Source organism: Halichoerus grypus, chromosome 13 (genome assembly GCF_964656455.1).
Source record: "Halichoerus grypus chromosome 13, mHalGry1.hap1.1, whole genome shotgun sequence".
Lineage (NCBI taxonomy): Eukaryota > Metazoa > Chordata > Mammalia > Carnivora > Phocidae > Halichoerus > Halichoerus grypus.
In genome coordinates, this window is record NC_135724.1 from 17,204,559 (window position 1) to 17,229,775 (window position 25,217).

At 45.5% G+C, this 25,217-nt stretch overlaps 1 protein-coding gene and 1 pseudogene across 4 annotated transcripts in view; both read right to left on the reverse strand.

The window, feature by feature from the left end:
- Positions 1 to 25,217, reverse strand: part of NEDD4L (NEDD4 like E3 ubiquitin protein ligase) — a 332,582-nt gene that overhangs the window by 186,724 nt on the left and 120,641 nt on the right. The window contains exon 1 of one of the 4 annotated variants that reach the window (XM_078060263.1): positions 13,224 to 13,489. The exons of the other annotated variants lie outside the window; for them this stretch is intronic. The gene's annotated coding sequence lies outside the window, so the exon portion shown is untranslated. Of the gene's footprint in view, positions 1 to 13,223; positions 13,490 to 25,217 lie in introns of those variants that run through there. 4 annotated transcript variants of the gene reach the window in all.
- On the reverse strand, positions 9,809 to 9,976 carry LOC118539183 (U2 spliceosomal RNA; annotated as a pseudogene).

Consider the following 25,217-nt stretch of genomic DNA (forward strand, 5'->3'; position numbering starts at 1 on the left):
TTCTTTTTCTAATTTCTCATGATGCATACTCAAATCCCTTCATTTTCCATCTGCTTTTATGATGAGGATAGCTTTCCTGTTCTAGGGGATATCCCCTTTCTAGGTGATCTACAGTATTTAGACTTTTCTTTTTTATAAAGAACAGGAAAGAAAAACACCTCAAATGACATTTTAAGAGCCACAATACAATTAAGCAATGGAACTAATCCACTAGTTGGCATGCTAAGAGCAGGGGCTTAATAAATCAGCAGGCACAGGAGGAAGACTTGTCCCCATTTCCTTAGTACAGGCCAAGTCTCAACAAAAGTCTATCTTACTGCGCTGTCAGGTTTTCATTCTGCATGTCACACTTGGAAAACTGACTGGATTCATATCTAGGTTAAAAAATCCAAATCTAGGGCACCACAGATCCTGCACCAACAAAAATGGGCTCTTAGGTCATGATGGTGAACTTACCAATGCAAGAATGTGGCCTGATGCCTTCGAGGTACATCTTCAGGACAGGTGGCTGTAAACCTTCCCAGGTGGTCAGAAGCACTCATCATCGGGAACCCACTCCGTTTCCACATTCAAAATGCACCATATAAGAAGCAACCTCGTCTGTGTGATTGCTTCAGACAGCAACTCTTAAAAATCAATGCCGAAGGGATAGAAAGAGGGTCTGTGCATCCCAGGGTGAGTGGCTCTGACCTAATTAGATAAGTGTCTGAGGCCAGAAGCAAAGCTGCTACTATTTTCTTAATCCTCACTACAGGGAACTTTAGAAGACTTAGAAGATCCCAACCTGGCCTGGGGAAACTGAAGATGACACTCAGATAAAATCACATTCATTTATGCTCTACTAATTCAGAATTATTTTTATGATCTGGAAAGGTTTGGACTCAGGTTTCCGTTTTTAGACCCTATGACAACAGGCAGAGAAGGAGGCTCAACCTACTTATGGGAACACATTTTAGAAGCTCTGACTCATGTGTAAACAACCAATGTGCTAGTAACTTATCTGTTGGTTAAAGCACATACTTCTACTTGGGTTGCTACCCTAAGTCCTTTTTGAAACCACAAGAAATTAACATTTTCTACATCTGTTTTTACTTTGTTCCTGAATGTTTCCCCCAGTGAATCCCAGTAAGTAAGAGGTCATTATTGAAGGCCCATTATAGCAGGGACCGTTTGGTGGTAGGGTCTCTAAACCAGTGAGGAAATACATCCCTTCTCTTTGGGCTCCCTGCACCGCTTTCGGGCAAGGACCACAGTCCCACCCTACACAAACATCCTATTAAGGAACATCCTATTTAACCTGCAGATCCTGATCAACACCCAGACGTCAGACACCAGTGCGTATGTCAGAGCAGAAGGTCACGTGTGTGACTGCACCCTGAGAACATTATTGGGAGGTGGGCATGGCTGGCTGCTGCTAAGTCATGGAGATGTTAGAAAGGTGGATTAAGATTCAGAGGCCCGAAGCTCTCAGGACTCTTAGAATCTCCTGGCCGGCTGGGTACTAGACTGGCAACCCAAGTACGTTCCAAAGTTCCTATTTCCCTGGAAAAAACAGTCCTGGAGACAATGTCCCCTACACCTAGTGTACATGTACATCACCCTAACCGCCTTACCTCATTCTTCAGTGGGGAGCTACTCTACTCCAGACGTAGGAGTTATAGTTCACAGTCAAGGCCCAGTACTGGCTATAAACAAATTGTTTCCAATTCCCCAGAAATAGCTTTACCATGGGGTATTTGGTTGGCTGTTTTTTTGTTTTGTTTTGTTTTGTTTTCCCCTGCATGGCACTCTGCTTTTCATCTGTCAAAATTAAATGGGATTGTTTCCAAGGTTCAGTGGCAAGCAGCTACTTATGGTTAAGAAATAATCTGGTTGGGGTGGTAGGGCAGGGGGCGCCTGGGTGGCTCAGTCGGTTAAGCACCTGCCTTTGTTTCAGGTCATCCTCTCAGGGTCCTGGGATGGAATCCGGGGAGGCTGCCCCCCACCAACTCGACTGCTTCCCTGCTCAGCGGGGAGTCTACTCCTCCCTCTGCCCCTCCCACTGCTCATGCTCTCTCTCTCTCAAATAAAAATCTTAGAAAAGAATCTGGTTGGCCCAGAGATTCTCATACTATCATTTGATGTACTTAAATTGCACTTTTTGGTGGAAATATTCCTCCCCCCCCTTTTTAAGATTTTATTTGTTTGACACAGAGAGAGAGCACAAGCAGGGGAGAGAGGCAGAGGGGGAGGGAGAAGCAGGCTCCCCACTGAGCAGGGAGGCCAACGCGGGGATCGATCCCAGGACTCCGGGATCATGACCCGAGCCGATGGCAGACGCTTAACCAACTGAGCCACCCAGGCGCCCCTAAACCCTTCTTATTCTTAGCAGACGGCTACATGCTAACACTCAGAGAGGACGGAGGCGTGTTTCACCGCACAAAGGCCAGGAGGGAAGCAGGCCCGGTGAAGAGGCTTCTTCTTGTGTAAGGAGGGGTGGGAGGCCGGTATCCGCACGTCACCCCCGCTCCCCATCACAACGCCGTGCCCAGCTAGGCATGCGGCCGCGTCCTACTGCACGTACCTCGTGGGGTCACGGCCACGTGGACCACCGGGCCTCCGTGCGCACACAACACCCCGTCTCGCCAGTCACTCGGCTGTCGTTCCAGTGGCGGAGTCTGTTCCCTCGCCTCCCACCTGCTCTCTCTCTCCACTTTGTAGTTTCCCCCCCAGATTTTAGCCAGGACGCCAGATCTCACCCCCGAGTTCCCGTGGCAGGCAGAGATGGGTTCGCCACGCCGTGGGCAGCGCGCGTGCCCCAAGGTCTGCGGACAGGAGGTGGCGTCCCTGTGCCAACACAGTTCAGGTGCCTGGTGGCGTCCGAGGGGAAAAGTTGGCGTGATCATCACGCTGACTTCGCCCAGCTCAGCTAAGGGGCGCCTAGGCTCCGTGCACAGGGAGCAACTTCAGCTCCTCCGCGAACCACCTTATTGCAGTTACAAGGAATGAAGGAAGCCTTTGTAGGGAGGCTGCTATCTGAGCGGGGCCTCCCCGGTAAGCAGGGCGCGCCTGCGCATGTGCGCGCTCTCGCTCACACACACACACACACACACACACACACACACACACACACCCCACCCCACCCCACCCCACCCCAGGGGTATAGCATGAAGAATGGCAGAGAGGGGGGAAAATCAAACATACAGCGACCTGGGCAGTTCAGCTTGGCGGCAGCAAAGCAGGTGGAAAAGGAAGTGAAGGGGCCTCGGGCTGAACCAGAACTATCCTCTACCTGAATACCACGAAAACAGTATGGGGCCCTTTTTTCACAGTATTTTTCTTTCTGATGGTTTCCACCATGTCTCCATAAGTCTTCAACTAATGACTAATGAAAAGCCCTGAAATTTCACGATTCTACTTCCTACATGTTTTCTATTCTTATTCTATACCAATTAATCATCTTGTTTCCCTCTCCCAATTGACAAATCCAGTCCCTATCAGCTGCTTCTCCCTCTCTCCCTCTCTCTCACACACACATCCCTCCCTCCCTTTAGTGGAAACAACCCAAGCTATGTATGATTATAAAACAAACTTTCAAATGTTTTTACCAAAAACATTTCTCCTAAATATAACTTCCATAATTTTGAGAAAGGCCAAATATTTTTGCCAGGTGACTGTATTTATCTTTCTTTCATCTCTGTTAGTCCTTTGGCCATTTGTGAACACAACAGATTATGAGGAGTATTAGCTCAGTGCTCTACTGCTCATATGCCTACTGACCCATGATGTTTAAGCACCAGCTAGAAGCTGGTGACCATAAAACCACCTTAGTTCACTAGCAGTTCATTAAGAGGACTAATGATCTAAATAAAATAGCAGGAAACACAAGTAGGTCACAATAAATGAGGATACCTATAATTGACTCTACATTACTTACTAGGGAGACCATCTTAGAATATCTTGTGATTATCCATCAGGTGATGTTCATTCAATTAGTTTAACTCTCAACCAAAACCTCTTGTGTTGAGGTACTCACAGCCTATTGGATATTTGCACCTGATACACATTCTATTTGATACAATGTTGAGTTCCTGACTTTCCCTTTCATGTTATCTTTTTCTTTTATTTCCTCGTTGTATTCTGTCAGACTCCAGAGTTGGACAGCTTCATTTCATCTCACAAACCATTCAATCCCTTTTTTCCCAGTGTTTTAGCACCTTCTTCCTCTTATATTTTTACACGCAACTCTCAGAAAGATGTACGATACTTAGGAAACCTTTTGTGTCATGGACGTGTCGTGCTACATGTTATGGAAATTCTAAATTTTTAAAAAGACAAAAGCTCAGAAACGGATGCAATACCCATAGATCATGACCCTTCAGCAATCAACATAATGTCAAATATCTGTAAAGGCCCGTGAGTAATTTTCATCTATCCAGATGCCTACCCATTCTCTGGGCTGGAATGACCCCATGGAACCCTGCCCAGTGGAAATGTTAAGGTTTCTATTAGACTGTGAGCATCTTGAAGTAAAGGGACTTAATCCTCTGTATTCCTTATAACCACCTGTCACATAGACACCAAAAGCAAAATAAATGCTTATGTGAAGAACTAAATCATCCTTAACTATTTTGTAAATGTAGGAGGGCCTAAATGAAGTGCAGAGGGGCACCACGACAAATCTGGTAATAAGGTCAATTCAGCCTTCAAATTAAAAAAAAAAAAAGGCTGAATTTTTATTAAGAGTCCTTCTGGTTATTTTCTGTGGCTAGAAACAATGGCTTTTTCATGGCAGCTTATCTGAACTGGATTCACTTAAACCGGGCTAAGATTTCCTAGTACAAATTTTAAAGTACTGGAAAAAATTCTTTAATCAATTACGCCCTTATAAATGGCAGTACATAGTTGTTATTTTTCAAATGCAACAAGTTTTTAGGGTCTGATTCATGACGTGTCTTCTCAGACAGTCTGGCAAGACTTAATTTATCTGAGAGCTCAACTACCAAATGGAGAATTTCATGTAATTATATAAAAAGTAAAAAGAATTTGAAAAATGTTTTTTACCAGTCATATAGTTATTTTAACATATACTAATTTAGGTACAGCCAACATAGTTTAGAAAAAAAGATCATCTGTTTCTTAGTATAAAAAGCTGCCTTTAAAAGAAAACTTCTTTATTCTTGTACATTTACCAACACTCCATATTATACCAAAGTCTTTCCTCCAGTGTACTAAACCTCAGCACTGAATCTAGATAATCACTTCCACTTTCCAAAAATTGACCTTCCAAAACTGAAACTGGAAATGCTGCATCCAACAGTAAAGAATTTTTTATTATGCTAATGATTTCAAAATGTAGTCACTTTAGCTGCCAACTCAGTTTGGGGATAATTTAAGGAGTAATTTCCAATTAGGTTTTTATTTAAGTATGCACTGAGGCCTAATATTATCAGTTACACACACACACACACACACACACACACACAGCAGCAGCAGCAAAGAAACCAATAATAATGGAAATAATAATGACGATGATGATGAGGGAGCTCTTACGTGATGGTACACACCACTAGCAAGCTTTTTAAGGCCCTTAACATTGATAAGAAAATGCACAATAAACTAAAAAAAATTTAACATGAACAGTCATGAAATAAAAGCAAAGGTACTTGCCCAACATGTGACACATGATGTAAGAGATAAATCCAGAAGGATGAAGGCTGTGTATAAAGGGGAAGTGGAGGGCAGCACCAACCAGGAAAGACCTTGCCCCGGAAGAGATTAATTCTCAACCCTGTACAGAGAGAGGTCGGTGTGGGGCAGGAGGAGAGGCGCCTCAGGAGGGGGAGTAGAATCTATTTGTTGAGAAGAAGCCTGCACTGTCCCTGTTGACAAAACACAGCCGTGTCCCCTCCTGAAGGAGGCCACCAGACTGGCACACCCAAACTGGACTGGGCATGAGTTACCTGGGAGTCCGGGGAAAAGCAGACTGGCCGGGTACAGCTGAGCACAGGGTCCAAGATTCTACAGGTCTAACAAGCGCCCAGGTGAGGCTACTGGTCCACGGACCATACTTTGAGCAGCACTGCCCTAGAGGACAGCCTGGCCAATGGTGGGCAGAGGAAAAGAGTCTTGAACATAAAGGCCATCAACTGCTGGGCAGGGCACAGGAGAGCGGGGCTCAGGCTCTGCCCTCACTTCCTGGGTCTCCAGTCCTTCATCTGTTAACACCAGAAGGACGAGCCCATCTCTAACTCGTCTTTCTAGCTTTAAAAACTTGGGGCAAGAAGGGAGGCTTATAACCTGAAGAGCTACACCTTCTAAATCAGGTGTTAAAGAGGAGACCAGAGCTTGAGGGAATGAGAGGTCACCAAGCAGATGGACTTCTACCAGACAAGACTGGAAGAATTAACTTGCCTCTTTAATCTTATCCCTTTATCCCTACTGGAATGCCTAGACAAAAATACAAAATGATGTGTGCACAAGGCTATTTACTGAGAAACAATGGACAAAGCTGGGAATAACCCTAATGTCCATCAGTAGGGGATTAACTGAATAAACTCTAATACATTCATACAAGGGCGTACAGCACAGCTGTAAAAATATGTGAGGAAGTTCTCTATATACGGAGAGTAAGAAAATTGTGGAAAAAATATGAACAAAAGTATATCAAGTTGGTGCTGTAATCATATAGAGAAACATTATCTCACTTGACTTTAAAATGTGTTTTTATTGTACATCCCTAATGGGATAGACCCTAAGGTAAAAAGAATTGTAAAGCAATATTAAACTGTATCCAATAGCAATAAATGGCAAAAATGTCAGTAACTGTTCAAGTCGGGTGATAGGATCTCATTATGCTGTTTGCCATCATGCAATTTTCTCTATTTTTGTATACACTTGCATAATTTTTTAAAAATCAACTCTCCAAGTAACCTTTAATATTAACCCACATGCACACCAAGCGAGAATGCAAGAAAGGGGGCAGATGGGCAACAAAACTCACCTTAGTCCCAGGTGAACATCAAGGTTCCTAATATAAAATATACCGCACAAGTCGGCAAGGGCAGGAATGGGGGAGGTTGGCTGACACCCACTAGAACATAACATATTCCACATCTGTACAGATTTTCCTGTATTCAAATACATTCTGTATGATCTCATTCTGTTTTCACATTTCTGATGACTAGCCCACTTAGTGCTAAGGTAATGGACTCAAACTGGTTCAAACCCAAGCTCTCCTATCTCCAAGCTTTCACACACTGCTCCCCAGTACCCACACCAATAGAGGAATGCGGTGGGGGCCAGGAGCCTAAGGGCCTTGCCAGCAATTTTAAGTCCAACTTTTAAAAAATTCATGCTGGGGCACCTGGGTGGCTCAGTCGGTTAAGCATCTGCCTTTGGCTCAGGTCATGATCCCAGGGCCCTGGGATCCAGCCCCTCTCCTGTACCCTCCCCAACTGAGCAGGGAGCCTGCTTCTCACTCTCCCTCTGCAGCTCCCCCTGCTTGTGCTCTCTCCCTCTCTCTGTCGAATAAAGTTTTCTAAAAATAAAAATTAAAAAAATAAAGAATAAGTAACTCATTCTGATTTAAAGAATAAATAACTCATGCTGATTTTCATTTCTGCCTGAATATACACATGTTTAACACTTACAGTGATTTATCAAATAGACCCACATGTATATTTTGTATCTTTATGAACCCAGGAAACACAATTCCTTATTCCAGTTTCAGAGGCATTGAATTACACCAGGCTGCACTGGGACAGTGACATCTGTCACCCAGATGCCTTTGGAGGCCCAGCAAAAAATGGGACACGTCCCATTGTCCAACTAGCACATTGCTGGTAGCATTCCCAGCTGATAGTATTTCAATTGGCACCTACAAATACACTTTCTGTTGATGTAACTTTTTAACCTGAAAATTCTGTCTAGTCTTTTAAATATACCACCTAGAAATGAGTCAGTGCAATGGCAGGCAATTAACATCACATAACATGGTTTGAAATTGCTCAAACCGATTTGGGTGCATTTTGGAAAGAGGTACTTCATGGCTATCCTGAGCAGAAAGCTGAGAGGTGAACAAGGAATTCAACTTCGCAGCAGCCTATTCAAGGAAAAAAAAAAATCACTAACATTTACTACTATGTCCTTTAATAAAATGGTATTTTTTTTTAAATTAAGACATTTTTTAAAGAACAGTTTAGTAGACTTACAGAATTATTCCAAAGATAGTACACAGAGTCCCCATATACCACATCATCTGGTTTCCCCCTTTATCAAATTTTACATTAGTATGGTACCTTTGTTACAATTAATGAATCAAGGTTGATACATTATCATTAACTGAAATCCATGCTTTATTCAGATTTCCTGTTTTTCCCTAATGTCCTTTTTCCTGTTCCAGAATGCAATTTTGATTTTCTTACAATTTAAAATTCACCACAGGAAGGCTATTTAAGCAAATACGACAAATACAAGGATAAAGGACTAAAATGATACTTCTCAAAGCCAGAAAAATGCAAATATTGGATGAAACAGTGCATCAAGAGTCAGCTCTTCAACAGACCAGCCTTGATCTATATAGCTCCCGTAACCACCATCTTAGAGAACCTGTCAGATGGGTCATGAATTTCCATGTGTGCAAAGCGAATTATGATATGAAGAACACCAGTGTGGAGTCAGGTTCAGATAGTAAGGCTGGTCAGTCATGCTAAGCTTAGGTGTCATTGAAATCAGGGCAACAAAGAGCTCCTGGAGTCAGAAACATACTTCTGTGGGTACCACCGGGCCCCAAAGGCACACTAGCCACTGCCCCATCCCCAAAGTTAGTTCGAGCAAATGAAGGAGTTGAAAAGTGAAAGCATAAAAAGGGAACCTGAAAGATTTCAAAGAGCAGGGCAGGATGACAGCTAGTGTGGAGGAGGTGAGCACAGTAATGATTAACTGGAAGCTAATTCATTAAGTGCTGAGGCAAAAATTGCCCTAAGAACTGAAACAGGGAGGGAGAAACCATGTCAGCATGGTTAGAAAAGGAAGCACACCTTTCTGGGCTCGAGTCCATCTCAAAGGAGAACGTGTTAGACTAAACTGATTCTTGAAATCCCCTTCTGCGTTGAAAATGCCACACTGTCTTCTCATTTCGGTCACCAACAGCCCAGTGAGGTTAGCAGCAGGGACACCTGATCCTGCCATCGGCCACAGAAGGCCTCTGAGACATGACCACAACCAGGTCTCCCCACCAGCTGCCACCGAGCGATCCCACAAGCCGAGAGCTTCTCCTGCCTGACGGGGAACAGAAATCCTCCCAGCAGGCTGATGGTACGAGCAAACGATCCAGTCACTACTAAATACATTACATTAAAGTAAGACCCTCTGCCAGTAATCTGAACTTACAAGAAAGACATTTTACTGTCTTGAAGCTTTGGAGCTATGTACCACATGATCCATTAATTCTTTAATTCAACCAGGCCCAGTTGAGCACTTTGGCAAAACAACAACAAACAACTAGCTTTAACTCCTTCGTGGAGAGGCTACCCAGAGAGTTCAGATTTTCTGTGGCCTTTTAAACTTTGTTCATCCCTTATTGATAGCAAGTACCCTGACACTACTGCCACTTTGGTTAGACCCTTCTTTGTGATGGAGGGCTGTCCCGTGCACTATAAAGACCGAGCAGCATCCCTGGCCTGTCCCCACTAAAGGACAGTCAAAAATGTCTCCAGACATTGCCAAATGTCCCCTGGGAGGTAAGCAGCAAGACTGTCCCCGGCTGAGAACCTCTGCCTTAAAGTAATTCATGATATATATAAATAAATACAATATGATTTCAATCGTAACATAAGATTTCAATGTAATTAAATGACATTTTAAAAACCTTTAACTGGTCCATACGTACCAGTATTTACCTCAGAAAACATAATCACCGTGAATGACTAAAGCAGCAAAATTTGGTAAGAACAGATACTACACATGATCTTAGCCAAAAGGCTAAAGAAGCAAAATTTGGTTTTTCCCTCCACTCTTGAGTTAGTACTTTTTTTAAAACAGTAACTAAACATAATGTATAGACTTGATAATGCCCCAGAATCAAGGAATTGGGGCTAGAAATCATTCTTAATCCTTTCCATCCCAGGATTCCAAAGTAAACATCAGATTCTACACGCAGCAGCCGAACCAACCAAGCACAAGGCAGAACGTGGTCTGGGAAAGAAGCCAAACCCAACGAGTCATGACCACTGGGTGCCACCCACCCTACCCACATTCCACCTCAGAGGACCACGGGCGCACCGCCCAAGGGCCATTTGCCACCAGCGATTAACACAGACCCCATTCCCTAAAAGAAGATTAAGGCCAAGCAAAGAAGAAAGCTAATTTGAGTGTGTGCCTCATAAACACCTCAGGCTAATGTCCGGAGCTTTCCAACATGTCACTCAGCTTAAATTTGGGGGTGGAGAGGAGAGGAATACTACTTTTTTTTTTTTTTAAAGATTTTATTTATTTGAGAGAACGAGTGAGAGAGAGACATAGCGAGAGAGAGAGAGAGAGAGAGAGAGAGAGAGAGAGAGCACAAGCAGAGGGAGGGGCAGAGGGAGGGGCAGAGGGAGAAGCAGGCTTCCCGCGGAGCAGGGAGCCCGATGCGGGGCTCGATCCCAGGACCCTGGAATCACGACCTGAGCCGAAGGCAGACGCTTACCTGACTGAGCCCCCCAGGCGCCCCGAGAGGAATATTTCTATCATCAACAGTGAAACAGGACGAGGAAGTCCTTCAGGGAAACCCGAGAGACTGCAGGATTGGTGCCTAACTGGCTGCAAAAGCGGTTTCTTAAAAATCATTTAAAAAAGACATTCCTCATTTTTGTGGTTATGGAAGCTTTTTCTTCTTCTAGGTGTTCAGTGTGAATGTGTACAACTCACCACCACCATGTATTTAGGTCAGAAGAAAACAGCTAACTCTATCCAACCTGTAGCTCAATGCCATCCCAAGGCCTCTTTCCTTCGAGAAGGGAAGCCAGGGCATGTCCTCTCAGAAGAAGGGGAGTGCAGATGGTTGCCAGGGTGGCTTAGAGGCCCAGGCAGTCTGCACCTGGGCCGGGAGATGTGGCTCTCCCCACATCACCACCCCCTGAACAGAAGTGTGAGCAGCCCTCCCTAAAGCAGGCTCAGCACAAAGGCTCTCTAGATGGGTCTCTGGATTTCTGGAGCCCTCCACGGCACAGCGTGCTCTGCAGCTGCTCCCTTCCCCTGAATATCTTTGGTTCCACCTCATGTGGCTCACACCAACTCGCCCCCCCACAGCCCGGCCACCCCCAGGGAAAGAGAACACACGAAGAGAGAACTGGCTGTGCCCAGTTTCTACAGGTGGGTAGACGGCTGGCAGAGGATAAGTCACAGGGGAGGACTAGGGAGTTCAGCCTGTGCGGTACTAACCCAGCTAAACGTTAATCATGGCATAGGATCATTTACATTAAAGATCATTAACCAGGCGCTTGGGCCTCTTGGCAAAGAATGAGAGTTCACAAGCTGAAAAAATGCATTTAGATAAAGTCCCAGCCTCTTGTTGCCAAACACAGCATTTGGGTCACTTCAGGAGAAGGGCACCTCAATGGCACAGAAGGAGCAGAACCCAACAGGGGCATCTGGTGAGGGGTGGGGGGGCGCACTTCTTTCTTTCCTTCCAGAATGTTCTCCACCCAGAGCTGCAGTTAATTCTCTGAGATTTATTTTCTGTTCTTCCTTATCCCTTATGAGGTATAACTGTCACCTCGCATGCAAAGGAGTTTACAGGTACGGAATTATAAACAGGTAAGGTGTGCAGACTTTGTGTCTCCAATGTTCCGTTTCTTGGTGGAAACCTCTCCTTTTTAAGGTGATGGTTTCGACTCCACAGTTTAGAGCCACACAAAACAAGGATTGCATGTCCCTCTTCATTAGGCAGCTCTGCCTTTTCTTCCACATCCAGGGACCCAATACCACTCATTTTTCATGCAAAACCAGAAGTCGCCATCTAGCAAACAGGGTCAGAAGTTCAATTTCACACATTAGAGACAGCCACGGTTTTGAAGACTTCTGACAAGTGTTCTTTCTGACATGCTTCAAGCAGCTACACAGGCTCAGGCTTCCTCCCTCGCACACCCTCCTCCACAGCTCAGAGATCAGCACCAGTTCCACTGCCATCCTTTGTCAGAGGCAGCCTGAGAGTTTCTTGTTAGGGACTCACCCAAAAAGAGCAAGCACTGCCCTGCTTTTCCATCCCAGTATTACATAATTCAATTTCCCTCCAATTACATATTTGCTGGAAAGCATTATCTGTGACCGAAGTACAAAGAGGGGGAAAGAAAAAAGTAGAACCACACTAATTCTTGCTAGGAAGATTAATCTGAAACGGACAGACAACGGACTCCTGGAGATTAATCTCTATACGTATTTTTAATGACGTTTAGCACGAGTACTCTTTTAACTTAAGAGTCCAGAAAATCTAAGTGCCAGTTTTATTTTATCTATAAGGGTGTATGTCTGGAGACTGGAAAATGTGGGGGAAAGATACCAGGCACCTGATCTATAATTCTGAAAAGTTCCTAACTGAATATCCATCCACAGAAGAGCAAAATCATTTAATCTGTGTGAACACAAGTGAAAACTAAAGTTAGGAGTCATGTGACTCATCCTCAAGCATTTCCTGTAAAGGTTATAAAACAAGTAAGGGAGGTGTTTGCATCTCAGGAGGTAAATCTAAAACAATAAAGAGATACGCCTGTCCCACCATGACCTAGCCGGCTGCATTTGCTATGTTTAAATTGAACTTAACAATGAAGTCTAAAAAGAAAACATTTTAAATAAAAGATCTATCCTCATGTCACCTGGAGTTTTGTACCAAATTTCCGAACTCTGCATGACAGATCCTTCACTGTGTCTATTTTTGACATTTCAGGAACACAGTGATGACAAATGCAGTAATTTATTCATAAAAGGGTGGGGGGGGGTGGAAGAGCAATATCTAGAATAGTTTTTCAGAGCACGGGAAAAAAAAATAGGTCTCAAACCAGACGACATAGGTTAAACACGTAATTAAAATGTTTCACTGTATATACTTTGATTCTTGCAGCATGCAAAACATGTTTAACGGACACAAAAGGGATCAAATAATTCCCCCAATTCTGATCCAATTTAGATTAAAGCTAACAAATCCCCTGTAAGAGAATGTTCTCCTGATGTTAACCAAGGAAAACAGAACCCTTTGTGGCGCTTACCAGATCCTGGGCAGGAAGACCTCCTTTTAAAGGGGAGAGAGACAGAGCGAGGCTGGTGTAGATGCAGATGGTTGTCTGTTTCCCCTAACAACAGCAGCAGTGAGGAGAAATCCTGGTCTCTGCCGGTTCCCCCTGTTGACAGGTGATCAGCAGCCTGGGGCGGGAGGCTCTGCACTCCCTGGGAGGTGTTTCCAGGGGAGGGTTCTGCAGCAGCTACCGCCCAGGTAGGGCCCCACGGAGAGCCACCCACCCCAGACACCCTCGAGCCGTACCGGTTGGTGCTGTGCCGAAGCCTGTCTGGGCTGGAAGCTACTGCGGATGCCTGCGCCTCGATCAAATCAGGAGCAAATTCAAGTGTGGGGAAGAGAGGAAGCCGCTCATCTGAGGCAGCAGAACCAATGGCTATAGGAGGAACTTTGTGGATTCAAGAGACACAAAACACAAGACACGGTCCCGCAACACTGCCCCCACAACAGAACGGGAAAGTTAACAGCTGACTTACAGGAAGAAGAGCACACACCCAGCCTAGCCGAGGGGACCCTGGGACTTTAGGAACCCCAAGGCACACGGAATGTCCCTTTTTGAAAATTAATGGCATTTCCCCCTAAATGTTCATGCCAATGTTGAAAGGAAGGACATTCAAGGAAATGAAGAAATCCTTCTGGATACTTGTGTTTAAATAATTGCTCAGTTGCCCTCCTCTATATGGAATGAGCATATGAGGAATGAGATCCTGGGGGCAGAAACCAGCAGTTCAAGGTCAATAGGCCTGAGCCCCACCCACATTCATGTACCCTCCCAAAAGCGGCTGTTAACAGTACTGTCCTAAATCAACCACTGCCACCCCTGTGACCTCCCCTCAGTTTAAAAACCAATCCAACACATGTCCAATAGCAAAAGATGCTTCTCCTACTCTCTATGTTAACCAATGTCTCCAACAGGTTAGGGAGCCGATGTAAACATCATTTTAGCATCCGAAGGTCAAAGCGAAATCATGTGGCCCCTCGACCCAAACCGTGACAGGTATGCCAGCCTGCAGCCCGAGTCAGAGGAGGTTTCTGACCCAAATTCCTTGTAACGTCCCGCTTCGGGGCCAAGAACATGCACATGCTCACTTCTAGGAATCATTAGTGTTGAGGGAAAAGACAGGCACTTAACTCAGCCAGAAATCTTTTTCTTTAATGCTTCCTTTTAAAAGGCAATGATTTCTTAAAATGGAATTCAGGGGCTGCTTAGGATACTACTCTTTGATAGGAACGACAAAGGCATGAGTAAGCCCCATCAATGCTATGCTTCGAGAGACCTTCGATGGGAGAGGGAGGCCCAGAGGCCCAGAGTCCCGCTGGGGCCAAGAAGCTGCCGTCACCATCTGGTGGTGGCTCGTGCATATTGCAGTCATGAGCCCCACACCACCTTCAACCCATCCTTCTAAAGGAGGCTGGTTGGCATTCCTGCTTCACTGACTTTCTGAAAACAGGTTTGGCCATTGTTCTTTCTTCCCCAGCACATCTTCTTCCCCACCCTCCTCCTTTTCCACAGACTTCTGATCAGGCTACTAATTACAAGGGGAAGGTTAAAAGTTCTGTTCTTCCCTATCGCTTCTGTCTCCGATCCAACACCTGGTGATTTGGTTACAAAGAATAAAGTCCCCAAGACAGAGAAAAGAGAAGCAAAGAGCCAGTATGTTCCCAAAACGTAACAGCCTAGGGCCAACTGGAAAATCTGAGGCAGGCATCTCTACCAAGGAAAGAGGCCAGATGAAGACCCGGGACATGACGAAAAAGAGGCAGCCTCTGAGGCGGGCCCTGGCCAGTGAGCAGGACTCGGGTGGGTTCAGGGGACTTGTTCTGTGCAGCTGGAGGACAGAATGGGCTGGAAAAATCAGGTCACAAAGAATGGCCAATCAGGTAACATTTGAAAAAATGCTCCCAACCACTTCACTCCTCCAAAGACTTCATCGATCCCTGGTGAATATATTTAGGTCCAGGAGGCTCCCAAAAGCAGGTGACCGACCACCTCAGGAAAAATATGCCAGAAGAAGTGAGGTCCACAGAGAAGAAATTGGAAAATTCACATTTAAGAGGTCTCACTGGGATACGCTCTAAAAGAGTATTAGGGATTTCTAAGCAAGTACCCGGGGAAGACAGTGCACGCAGGTTGGATAGGCAGCTGTGAAAGGCCTGGGGGACCAGATGTGTAGCAGCTGCTTGGAGTATAAACGAAGATGCCTCCTTTACTTACTAATGCAGGTAGGAATTTCCAGGACTTTATACTATGTAAAATGTCCTTCCTGTTTTACCCACATCACCTCAATAGGCTCTTTGCAACAATTATAAAATTTAACTACCTGACCGAAATTCAGCTTTCTTTTCTACGGGCGTACCTCTGAGACATTTCAGGTTCCATTCCAGGCCACCACAGTAAAGCAAGCATCACAATAAAGGGAATCAAATGAATTTTTTTTGTTTCTCAGTGCATATAAAAGTTCTGTTTACACTATACTGTAGTCTATTATGTACACACAGTAACATTAAAAAAAAAAATGCACATACCTTAAGTTAAAAATACTTTATTGAAGGACGCCTGGGTGGCTCAATCAGTTAAGCGTCTGCCTTTGGCTCAGGTCAAGATCCCGGGGTCCTGGGATCGAGCCCTGAGCCGGGCTCCCCGCCCAGTGGGGAGTCTGCTTCTCCTCTGCCTCTGCCCCCCACTCGTGCTCTCTCTCTCACGCGCACGCTCTGTCAAATAAATTCTTTTTAAAAATTTAAAACATTTCATTGCTAAAAAGTGCTAACCATCATCTGAGCTTTCAGTGAGTCATAACCATGGATCACAGATCACCTTCATAAATACTGTAAGTCTGAAGTATTGGGAGAATGACCGAAATGTGACAGACACACAACAGTGACCAAATGCTGTTGGAAAAACAGCACCAAACAGCCTTGCCTGATGCGGGGTTGCTACAAACCTTCACTTTGTGTAAGAAGCAGTATCTGTAAAGCCCAGTAAAGCAAGGTATGCCTGTACGAGATTAATTCAAGAGGTGTATTTCAGGATGTTGTCTTCCAATCAAATGTACCCTCTCATATATAAAATAGCTCACCAGCATTACAATTAGCTCTTTCCTAAATTCCATTTATATAAACTGGCAAAAAGATAAAATGAGGTAAAATAGCTTTGATCAAGAAACACAGTCCACATATACACCCCCCCCCCCAGCACCCATGACACTGGCCTTGCTCTCTCGTCAGCCACTGTACTTTAGAAACCTCGGTACCCGGCGCAGGCACGCCCCCAAGGCCCCGGAGGCCGCTGCGCTGTGTTGGAACAGAACAATAGCCAACATACATACTGAGTCTTTAAAACAATCAGAAATGAAGCAAGCAGGCAGAAAGACAACTCCATGCATTAACACATTCCCCCCTTTTTAAATGTCTGGAAATCGATGCCCCATGTTCAAGGGCCACACTGAGCTCAAATCAGCAGTTGATGACAAATTCCTGGAGGCCCCAAACTCTGTGTTCCTTGGCCCCCGGCTCAGCACCTTGGACAAGAAGAGACAGTTACTAAGTCCCACTGAAAGATGCAAGTGCCTGTGAGCTGCATCCCCACAAACTAACCCAGCAAAAAGCCCCGAGCCTTGCGTTCGGCGAGGCAGGAAACAAATGAACCGGAGCACATCAGGGCAGCCCGGTGAAAACCATTACAGTGAGCAGTCCACTGTCAAAGGGCTAGCATGAATCACTAGAACGGATAAGCCAGGAGTCAGGAGACCTGCAAACTAACCCTAACGATGCCATTAACCACCTTCTTTCCTTGATTTCAGGCAACTTAACATCTTCACCTTTCTGAACTCAGCAAGTCTCTCATAGGAAAGTAGTAGAGGAACGTGCCCACCCTCTTCCCTAGTTGTTAAATCAATGGGCACCTGACACGAAGTCCGTACTGCTGACGACTGCGAATCATTTGTGATCCTGAGCACGAATTTAATCTCTCGATCCCAGAATGCTCGTGTGTAAGGTACAGTCCCTTGTCCTACGGTTTCATGATGCAGGCTCACCTATTTAGGAACCCAGGCTTAAAAACCCAACTCAGATGCTGTGTCATTCAGCAAGCTGCTTCCAGGTATCAAGTACCCCATGCTGGCACTGGGGCTTCTGGGATGGAAGGGTCGGCCTCTCCCTGCCCATCCAGGTCTTATTTTCCTGAAGCCTTCAACACTTGTCATCTGTGCACACAATTTAGCACTTAGCTTGTCCACCAAGTTCTAGATTAATGTAACGTTTTTTTAAAGATTGTATTTATTTATTAGAGAGTGAGCAGGAGAGCGAGCCTAATAGGGGGCGGGGAGAGGGAGAAGCAGGCTCCCCACTGAGCAGGGAGCCCACCGCGGGGGTCGATCCCAGCACCCTGGGATCATGACGTGAGCCGAAGGCAGACGCTTAACCAACTGAGCCACCCAGGCGCCCCTCATGTAACTGTTTGCTAATGAGCCCAACTCACCAATAAAACTTTAAGCTAGAGAGTAAGGCCAATGTCTTTCTTAGTCATTTACCAATTATCCTGGAGCCGGTCTTCTAACAGCCTCAGCCCAGGGAACTCAGCTGCAAAACCCAAATAAACAGAGAAACAGCTTCTGAACTCCGAAATAGCAGCCCCCATCAGAGCGCCTCTAGGCTCAGAGCCTCACTTCCTTGAACACCATTCTGAACAAGCTTCATTATTTAGCTTCCCATTACAAAGATCAAGCTTCTCATCTTCAATAAAGTATGGTAAACAGCACTGCCGCTTCTGCTAGAAAAATCCAAACATACAAGAAAAAACAGAAGTATTCATCGATACAAATGGCAATTAAAAATCTCAGCCATTATAATTATCAGTAGTTGAGTCAGCTACTGGGTTTGTCAGGGTAAGCTCTCTTTATCATTGTTTTTTGTTTTTTTTTTTTAAGATTTTATTTATTTATTTGACAGAGAGAGACACAGCGAGAGAGGGAACACAAGCAGGGGGAGTGGGAGAGGGAGAAGCAGGCTTCCCACCGAGCAGGGAGCCCGATGCGGTGCTCGATCCCAGGACCCTGGGACCATGACCTGAGCCGAAGGCAGACGCTTAACGACTGAGCCACCCAGGCGCCCCTCATTGTGTTAATTCTCTTGAAGGTGCAAGAAGATGGATTTAAATCACCCGGCTAAAGGTCTATTCTGAGGTTCAAATCACAGGTTCTCACGCACTAAAGAGGCAATTTTATTTTCTAAAACTGAAACTTTTCCAATCTTTACGAAAGCAATGTAGATTCTTTACAGGAAAATCACACACACACACATACACACGTGAAGGAAGAAAATGAACACCCGGGAATCCCCCTAACACTATTAACACATCAGTATATGTTACTATCCTTTCAGATCGCCTATATTTGTTTTTGTGTAGGTTTCTTACAAAAAGATGGGAACAAATTATACAAATCAATCTGTAACTTACTTTTTCATTGGATAGGTTTCCATGTCATCACATACCTGCATCATTTTTAATTAAGGCTTTGTACTATTCCATTTTAGAGATCTACTACAATTAAACTATTTCAGATTGTTTGAACTGTTATTATGATAAACACTGCTTTGTAGGGGCCAAGGGAAGGCTGTCCCCAAATACACTGCTTTGACATGAAGATCATTTTGAGTTAAAAATGCTTTTGGCTCAGGTCATAATCTCAGGGTCCTGGGATTGAGCCCCACATCGGGCTCCCTGCTCAGTGGGGAGCCTGCTTCTCCCTCTCCCTCTTCCCCGCTTATGCATTCTCTCTCAAATAAATAAAATCTTAAAAAATTTAAAAAAATAAAAAGCAGGGGCACCTGGGTGGCTCAGTTGGTTAAGCGACTGCCTTTGGCTCAGGTCACGATCCCGGGGTCCTGGGATCGAGTCCCGCTCTCCCTTTCCCTCTGCCTCTCTCCCCTGCTTGTGCTCTCCTACTCTGTCAAATAAATATAATCTTTAAAAAAAAATAGTAAAAAAATAAAAAATAAGAAACAATCAAAACCTTGTAGATTCAGGAAAAGCTCTTTACCTCCCCCACAACTACCTAAAAAGAATTAGAGGACTTGCTCCAGGAAGAGAGCAATCACCATAGATAACCACATTATTCTGTGACCTAGGTTTGGTAGACAGGGAGGAACCTAGCAAGTCCTGTTTGATCAAATCCTCTGTGTCCCAATGTTTCTGAGAGGCCCAGCAAACATGTGTTTGCCAAACATTTGCTCTTTTTCATCTCCCTGTGAATGGCAGTCCTTCCCTTGGAAGTTCCAGAACCCCCACCCGCCACACCCCCTTCTCCTTAGCTCAGAAGGACACATACACCTCACTGTGCCTGTCTTTGGAATTTCCATGTCTGTGTGAATTCCCCTTACTTACCCTATAAATTTGATTTTCTCCTGTTAATCTGTCTTATGTCAATTTGATTTTTAGTCCGGCTAGCAGGACCTTGAAGGCGACAGGATGTTCTTGCTCCCTGCCAGCTTCATCATTAAAGCTTAATTCTTTGGATATATATGTAAAATATAAATATTTTATAAAACATGTATTGCACATATATATCCTTAGGATACACATGTAAGGATAGAATACATACCTCACTATTTTCTTAGGAGGAGTTCCTTCTGAAGTGTGTTGGCTACATCATCAGGCATGCACATTTTTCTTTCAGTATACTGACAACATTCAATAATATACCTACTGCAGAAAATTTAGAAAATATAAAAAAAAAAAAACTGGTAACTCTACCAACCTGATAATGGTGTTAACATTTTATTGTGAGCCCATTTCAAGCTCTTCTATGTGTGTATGTTCTTGTTCCCAATTTTAGAAACATTTTGCCTCAAGGAACACTTGGTTGGTTTTACTGGGAGTTTTAATTTTAAGAGAATTCCATATGAAATATTTAATTTATCTACTTTAAATTTAGTAACATGAATCAAAACTTTTATTCAGGAAGTCCTACTGTGGACCAAAAAAAGGCCAACCTCAAAGTAGGTTAGTAAACACTTTATTTGTTGTCTTCCTGAGGACCGTGGCCCAGGAGACAGTATTCCAGGTTGCCCTGAGGAAAGGCTCCGAAGCCTGTCAGCTACAGGGGAGATTCTATATGCAAAAGTGGGAAAGAGGTCTACGTGCTTGCAAGCAGTTCTCCGAATATCTGCATGCCACAAGGTACCATTTGGTTGTAAAATTACAGTTTCCTGATTTCCACACAGACATCCTTAGGTCATCTTAATACATTTCTATCATTATCTGATTGTTCCAAAATATCGCCTGCATGCCTCTGCTTAACTGGTTTTCTGGTTCTTCTTGTTTCTGAGATCCCGAGGTCACGTGAGAGGGTCACAGAAGGCTGACAGTCACCTCCTGAAGCTACCGTGGGGCCTATACGGAGAGAGGGAGGGAGAAAGCGAGAACAGGACACAGGTAGACAAGCACAGGAAAGGGCCAAGAGGAGAGAAGATCCACTACTGCCCCTGGACTTCGGGATTCTCTCTGGAGGATCACTGCCTTCGAAGTCACACATTCGCCGTTAGTTACAACCTACGGGTTCACGGGAAGAAAACAGCCAAAACCCCTGGCCACAGAGCCCAGGCGGACCAGAATGTGGCCAAGGCCCATGTCAGCGTCTCAGTCCCATTTTATACGGTTTGTGCCCGCGCTGGGTAGCTGCTGCCACCCTAAGCTAGTAACGGTCAGGTGTACCTGTGAACTTGGCCAGCCAACTGCAGGGCCCAAAACTCAAGCCAGTCCGGCGGACAGGCTAAAGGTGCCCGGGGCACATCGCGAGTTCCAAGACCTACCAATTCATACTCACTTTCATCTAAGGTTCACTGCTTCGAAGTCGCTTTTTCCCCCTGCCGCCCCCCCCCCCAAACTCTTGGGTTGTGTAATTTCAACAACTCTGGTGTAAAGGTCAAACCTGTGGTTTTGGTTTTGGTCAGAGTGAAGAGGAGATGTACCCCCAGAGCATTCCAGGGCTTCGGGGGGTTCGGGTGGGGAATGAGCCAGAGGGTGCTGAACTTTTAAAGACAAAAGATCCTGGTGCCCTTCAAACAGCAGGCTAGGCAGATAGAAAGGCTTTATAAAGTCTAAAAATAGGTACTTGCAGCAAAGTGGTTTCTTTCGAGAACAATTTTAAAGATTCCCAGGAGGTGTCAGGTGTTGAGTAAATATCAGAGGAGAATAAAGGCTTTCTGAGCTGAGCTGTTGGGGAACTGCAAAGCCTGGCGAGGGATTCCTTTGCTTTTGCCTGGCGCCCCCGGTCAGGTGAAATAGAAGTCTTTTGTTCCCATCCCTGCTGTAGCACAAAGGGGCCTGGGAGAGAAGGTCAAGGCTTGGTTTCAGATGCAGGAGAGCAGTGCAGAGAAATAACTCCGGGATTCTAGTTCTCTGGCCACACAGACGGGCAGGAAGAATATTAGACCATGCAACTACTTTCATTAGAAAGACAATGAATGAATGAAGCCCCCTGCAATACTAACAATAAATAGATATTAATAATAAGTACAGATTAGTTGTGCAATAATGAATACAGATCATTATCCATCGTACAGACATAAGTATGCATTAACTCAACTTCCATTATTCAAAACTAGGTGCTGGAGACCAGTAGGCTTATCCAGCGCCCTGCCCAGAAGGGAATGTTGCTGGGAAGGTCAAGAGAAGACTGCAGGACCTGAGCAACACCGTGCTGGAGAGGGCTCTCGGGCCAAAGTCAGTGAGTCCCCTGGGTCGTGGAACCCACACCAGGACAGAGATGGGAGGCAAAAGCCCTAACCCAGCCTCTCTCTGCAACTCCGGGCCCCCAATGTGATTCTGAGGTACAGCCTGGCTTGAGCACCACTGGTTCAGGGGCTCTGAGCTCTGATGTCCTGTGTGTTTCCCCAGTAGGTCAGTGACGATCCGCCTGAGGAGAGGGAGAGAGATTGTATGCCCCGTGGGTTAGCCTGCACATGGGATGTGGGGCACAGCTCCGGCTGGACCACATGCCCTCAGCGAATGCCTCTTGGCCCCACTCTTCCTGTTTTGAACACCAACTAACTCATCGCCACGGGCCCTTCTTTTATCCCTCAGAAGACCTCTTAAAATCCATACGATGCTGCTCTCTCTGGATTAAATGGGAGCAACAAAGATGCATCCAAGAGATAAAGCGGGCCTCACACACACACCTGAGTCTCTAGAAGGCAGAGCAACGTTGCTGCCCTGAAGGATCAGCCCCTTCATATTCTCTCTGCCAAGAGCTCAGACCATAGACAAAGGAATCCCAGGGTGAGGGGCAGGGAGTGAGGGCTTTCCCGTTTGTTAACGTGGCTTCCATACTGGCTTCCAGAATAGAAGTTCTGTCTGCCTTTTTTTTTTTCCATGAGAAGAGGAAACAGCATTTAATCATCTCTGAATATCACTAACATACATTTCTATCTCAAGTGTCTGGCAATTTGATTTTCATAATCTTAAAATGTACTTAAGAGAACACAAAAATCTCATGACATGTGGGAAGGAAAACAAAAGGGGGTCCTACTTTCTGTGCATTTATCTACCATGAAAAATATTAAAATGTTCATATGTAACAAAGTGTATGAACTCAAATCTTCATCACATCGTTTCTAAATTTTTAATTTCTTCTTTATAACTCTTCTGATTTACAAGAACCCTAAAAAAAGACGAAAAGATGGGTTTTTCCTTCCTAACCCTTCTTCTTCTCTGGCCCCCACTGCTTGTGCATCTCTACCTGCTAATTTCTGCCCAGAAGCTTTGCTCCTGCCCCCACCCCCCACCTCCCCAATCTGGTTGGGCAACTTTTCTGGGGAATGAGTGCAGAAAGCCAATATGCGAAGGTGAGAACAAACCCAAACCGGTCATCCGAAGTTCCTCTCTGTTCCCCAGGTCCCTCTAGAGCCATCTCATGGAATGCCAACAACCGCTGACCAGTGAAGAACCCCAGCCAGAGACAGGGAATGGAGGGCTTTCTAGAACCCTCGAGGCACTGTGCCCATCTTTCCTACGTGGGGGTCCCGGCCACTGTCTGCTGTTTCCATCCTTTCCAAGCTTGTGTCAGAAATCAGTTTCTCACATGAAGACAGGCCTGGCAGTGTGAAAGAGAACTCTCAGCCTGGAAGTAAAGCACCAGGAATCAGAATCTTACCACAACAAAATCCCTAGTGAACTTCATCATTTTCTGGTGGTGCAAACTGCTCACTCCAGTCACCTGGCAGGGGGGCTGTAAACACTGCGGCCCAGGCCTCACCCCAGCCCAGCCGAACCTCAAGGAGCTTCACAGGCGGGGGGGCAGGGTCTCTGCGAACACCTTGGCTCCTGCCACTTACCTGCCCTGACTTCAGACAAAGCACTGAACCTTTCTAAACCAAAGCGTTCCTCATCTGGAAAACGCCAATCATGTCTACCTCCTAAGATGGATGTGAGGACTATGATTTGATTACCACATACAAAATTACAGTAGGTCTCAGACTCTGCTGCTTCATCTGTAAAATGGCCATAACAAGGGACAAAGATCCGCTGGGGAACGTACGGTAAAAAGGAAGGTGGGAGGGGCTGTGAGTCATACAGCCTGAGCCTGTTTTTTTAACATAAATGAGAGAGTTACTCTGCTATCAGTCAACATACGGGACATTCCATTCCCCTGCTCCCAGGTCAGGGGTGACCCAATAAAAGGCAAGCCCCAAACGTTGCCGGAGCCGTCCTCTCTCTGCTGGGAATGAAAACCCAGCTGAAAACACAACCAGCAGAAAAAGCAGCCGAGGGGAGAGTTTGGAAGGTGGGGTAGCAGACCAGTGCTGCAGGCCCAACACAGGATCCTGCGGGTGTGATGGGCATTTCTGTTATTCCTCCTCTTTTCTGACTGCCTCAGGAGGGAAGGCGTGTTCTGTACACCTTTCACTCCACACATGCGCACATGCATCTGCTGGATACACGGACAGAACTGGGAAGGCTGGTCTCAGGGCAACAGCCTTCTGATAAATATTCGGATTAAGTATTCCCGCACTGCTCGAGGCTCCACCACTTACACGTCCTCCAACGGTTCAAAGCTAGCCATTTCCTCACACTCCTGCCAACATATTGTGCTATTAAATTTTTCTTCAATTGCAGTAGAGTTGACACATGGTGTTATGTTAATTTCAGGTGTCTCATACAGTGATTCAACACCTCTATCCATTTCTCGGGGCTTCCATCTATCACCATACATGTTATTACAGGATTACTTACTGACTCCGTGTGTTGTTAAAATTTTAATTTTTGGCAACATGGTATTTGGAAATGGTATTTCACTTGGTTAATTGCGATTTCTTTTCTTACTGGTGAGATGAACTATCACAGTATGTTTAGCTGTCACGGACCTGGGCAACCGATGCGTGTCACCATGCCCCCGGGGTCCTAGCACAGTCAAGGCCTCCCTTCCTTTCCAGGAGCATCTAGTGAAACCTGTGCTCTCTGCTGAACCACACCCCCACATTGACCTCTAATACAAGTGCCTTGAGAACAAGGGCCATCGTCGGGGACCATCGCTGATCGGCATCCCTGGTGCTACTTAAACCGTAAGCAAACACGGCACACAACCCTGTCTCCCTGGCAGGGCTGCCATGCTGCTTCGGGAGAAGGGTGAGCAGGGCTTAGCAAAACAATACCTTCTTGTACCCAAAAAACAAGACTCCACGAAAAACATTTCTGGAATATACTACGCCACTCCTTTAGAGAAACTTTAAAAACTGACCCAGCTCCTCTTGGAAACTTCTTGAGCCACCACCCCATGGACCCCACTAGCCCCTGAGATGATCCTGCGAACACCTCCAGCAAGGCCTCAGCTCCATATTCACAACCATCCTAGAAGGCCTCTGGTGAAAAGCCAAGGGCAGGAAAGCTCATAGCGTCTGTCACAGCAGGCCCGGGGTGGAAGGCCAAGCAAGACAGGCTTTTAATCCCTGCCTCTTACAGGTCTGCTGAGAT